The following is a 4,259-nucleotide window of genomic DNA, read 5'->3' as shown; positions in this document are numbered from 1 at the left end:
AGAACAATGAGAGCAAGTAACATTAAAATAATTAGCTAAACACATGCTTCGGCCACCATAGCCACTTTTCTTTCCTTGTTGGTTTGTTTATCCTTGGGCATCCTGTATAGAGAAAATGGGTAAAATCTTAAGGATCCTGGCAGGGATCCAAATGGAATGTGTAGGGCTAGATCTCTGACAGGAGGTAAGTGTGAATGATGCCTACAAGGAACAAACACTGGGAGAATAGGCTTAAGCAGGTCTCCTTTATTCTTCCTCAAGGTGGTGGCGGGGGGGGGGGGGGGTAGGTTGGAGAAGGGGGGAAGTTTTGTAGCCCCAGCTTTCCCAACCTCCTGAGTCCTTTCCTTCCCTGCCAATCACTTCGAGGGGAGTTGATGTAAGGCAGTTGTGACAGGCACTGCTTGGTGACAGGCACTGATTGGTCCCCGGGGGCATGTAGGGAGCATGGATAGCTCATGGCTGTCAAGCTAGGCAGACGTGCCTTTGGGTCACATCTCTATGAGCAGGAAGTGCAGGAAGTGTGCTTCAACTGCTACCCTAGCTGACTCAACCAGATCTGACCGACTCTATCCACAAATTTCCCCTTTTCATTTAAAAGGACTGTCATTATGGTGACCCGTCATTGGAGACATTTTTGCCGGGAGTGTAAGCGTTGAATAATTCCCAGGAGAATAAGCTCTAATAGTGCAAGGCCTCCCCAGGTGACCAGAGAGGATGGTGAAAACCATTGTTGTAACTTTTTAAGCACATCTTCTAAAAATGAGGCAGCACAAATAAGCTGTATGGTGGTTTGGTTTAGGCGGGTAATATCATGCAGCAGGAGGTGGGTGAAGTTTAAGTACTTAAGGCACCAAGGGCCTTTGATGTAGTTACTAAGTTTAGTGACATTGAGCGCTGGAGTGGAAAGCTGACAAACACAAGTAGTCATAGCATTACATAGTCCTCCTTGTAATCGAAGAAACATAATCTCTTTTTGGAGCAAGTCTATTTGTTGCTGGAGCACAAGGAGGCCTCCGTTAAGATGATTGGCAACTTGCAAATGTTGTAATTCTATGGATGACAGTTGAGGGATGAGCTGGTTTATCTCTTGCACGGTGGACACGCTTTGGGACAGTGATATAGCGGTCGTAGTAGCTGAAGCCACTGTAGTGATGATCGCCGACATGATTGTAATGATCTCTTTTAGGGCAAGGATGAACTAATTGAACCTGAGAAAACTGAGAGTCATTAGTAGCCAGAACAATAAATGCGGGAACACATACCAAACCTACAAAGTGATATGAGTCATTGGGTTGCCAGTGATTGCTGAGAGTGCAAGTAGCGGAGAAGTTGTCTCCTTGACAAAAAAAGAACAGGGCTCTAACCACTACCATTCCTGACACCTGGTTGCATGCAGAGTGGTTACAGCGACAAGTATTGGCCAATAGGAAAGGGAACAAATCCAGGCAGGAATATGATGAGCAAACGACTGGCATGGGGAGTATTAGGTCTCCCAATTGTCCCCCTGACGAGTTCTAAAACTCCTTTAGATTTTGAGGTTTGGGATTTTTTCAGATTGGTTGTATATAGCCAGGTAGAGGGACAATGTGAGGTCCCCAAATACTCTGCCTTGCCAGGAACTGGCACAAAGGCTAATCACTAATTCCTCAAGCGGAATGGGAACATTGCCAAAGCTATCGAAGTCCCTGCATGGGCATAAATGCATATGAAAAGTTATGTCAATAGCCTGAGTACAATTTTTTCCCGTGGGACAAATTGGTTAGGGTTCCGTGTAGTTCCACCATCCTGTCCCATGAGTTACTGTTGAGAGGGGGATGGTACAGCCATCAAACTGTTTTACAGTCTCGTCTGAAAAACAAAAAGAGATGGCTCCCTTCCATCCAAAAGTAAGGTTTGTTTTTTGGTGCCATAGGGCAGCTGCCGAGAAAGGAAGGCCAACCGTGCCACTGGAAGAAAGCATTTGAGGGATGATGGTGGTATCTTCCCCTACTATCATCAAGATTTGGGGGCTAGACATTAACGTTATTTTACCTGGTCCTGTAGCAGATTGAGAATTGGCTGTATTAATGGCACACATTAGGAGGAATAGAGTACCATGCCCTGAGTTAGGGTCTGGGGCCATAGCCTGGGCTTGTTCTACCAATTCCTTTAGGTCTCCCCAAGTGATGGCATGGGCTCTAGCTCGAGGTTTGCATCTCCGACTCCTCGGGCTGTTCAAGCGTAGTCAACGCATCTCATTCGTAGGTGGTGACGGTTGGTCGGACAACTCCAGCTGCAGGTTTATCACCATGTCTGGAAAGATACAAGCAAATCTTCTCCCTTGCGCCATTAAGGGAGCAGGGCCCTCCCATTTTCTTGTGATGGGGTCCCTCCATCTAACCAAAGGGACTGGATTAGGGGTTTTCATGAGTACCCAATGCAGGGCCTTGGGGGACGCACCTGAGGTAGGTGTGAATGTTAAAACGTTTTTTAGTATAAGGCAATAATTTAATTGTGTTTGGGGATCTTTATGCCCTAGCCCCTCCAGTTTCCCCTTTTCTTTTAAAAGAAGGGTCTTAATTTCTTTATGACTGCGTTCAACAATTGCTTGGCCTTGTTGGTTATATGGAATACCTGTCTGGTGTGTGATGTTCGAAAGGGTACGAAATTCATGAAAATATTTGGAGGTGTAAGCAGGGCCATTGTCTGTTTTAAAGGTCCAAGGAACGCCCATAATTGTAATGGCATGTAGAAGTGACTTAATGGCGTGGCTGGTTTCACCTGTTAAGGCTAAAGCTGTTAGAAAGCTTGAGAATAAATCTATGCATACATGGACGTATTTTTGTTTGCCGAACTGGGGGATAACGTTTATGTCCATTTGCCATGTGCCATTGGGCCTAAGGCCTCACGGATTTGTTTTCATGGGTTGAAGTGATCCTAAGGGTAAAGGAAGTGCACAGGAGGAGCAGGACCGAATCATGTGCTTGCATTGTTGGTGTGTCAAATCAGGAAATAATTGTTTGATAGTAGTAAATGAAAGCGACCATGCAACGTTCAGGCCTGGTCCATGGGCATATTGGTGAGTAATACAGTTGGTGTGATAGCACGATCAATGGCTTCATTACCAGGAGCTAGGGGTCCGGGGAGGTTAGTATGAAATCTAATGTGTTGAATGTAACAGGGTTGGGCATGGTTGTCTAGTAAAGTTTGCAGTTTACACATTATTCATGTTATATCATGACCATCATCTCTTAATAAAGCTCCAGGAAGAACGACAGCAGTTTGTACAGCATATAAACTATCAGAAAATATATTAAGAGGTTCTCTGGGAAAAGATGTAAGGGCGAGTAAAATGGCCAGTACCTCAGCAGCTTGAATGACAGGGAATGTTGTTGAATCATGTATTTTTTAGTATTAGCATTGTAAAATCCATTAACAGTTTTGCTAATATCGGTAAAAAGCACAACAGCTTGAGGGATAGGTTGCCCGTTGGGACGAGTACAGCATTTACATGAAAGTGGGAGTTCTTGTGTAACTTTAAAAAGGGGTTCTTGGGCATATGATTATCAATGTTAAACTAGTAATGGATTACTTGTAAGGATAATTCCTCTTCTGTTGTCAGGAAATTAAAGACTGTTTTTCGAATGGGCCAGATAAGACGGTCTGAGAATCGGCTGTATGTTTGATGGCATCATTCCACGCCTTTGATGGCTAAGTTGCATAGCATGGTAATGGGTGTGCTATTTTTTGGTAATTGGGAAGTGTCAAGGTTTACCCATTGTAACACACCACAAGTTTGAGTCAGCGCCGCCATTAGTCAATTATGAGTTAATATAATCAGGGTGATTTCGTCGGTGGTATCTAAAAACACCAAGGGTGTTGACCATAATTGATCAGTGACTTGTTGTAAAACTTGTTGAGCATCAGGGGAAAGTATACAAAGGGAAGTTGTGTCAGAGGGTCCCTGAAGCAATTGAAATAAAGTTTGGAGCTCTTGGGTAGGGAGGTGCATAAAATTGCGTACCCAACTGATATGTCCACATAATTGTTGCAATTCAGTTAAAGTATATTGGGACTTAATGACAATATTAGACCCATTTGGGGTAATTGTTTGATTTAAATAGTATCCAAGATAGGCGTAAGGGGCTTTAAGTCAAATTTTTTCAGGGGAAATATGGAGGCCTATTTTCCTTGAGTTGTGTTAAACAGGCTTGAATGGTGGTAGCCTCTTTATGTGCTATAAAATGTCATCCATGTAATGGACACAAAAGCATTTTGAA

This window comes from Dipodomys spectabilis, unplaced genomic scaffold (genome assembly GCF_019054845.1).
Source record: "Dipodomys spectabilis isolate Male_0828 unplaced genomic scaffold, ASM1905484v1 ptg000228l, whole genome shotgun sequence".
In the NCBI taxonomy this organism is placed as follows: Eukaryota; Metazoa; Chordata; class Mammalia; order Rodentia; family Heteromyidae; genus Dipodomys; species Dipodomys spectabilis.
The sequence above is the reverse complement of the archived record's forward strand: the minus strand, read 5'-3'. Positions refer to the sequence as shown.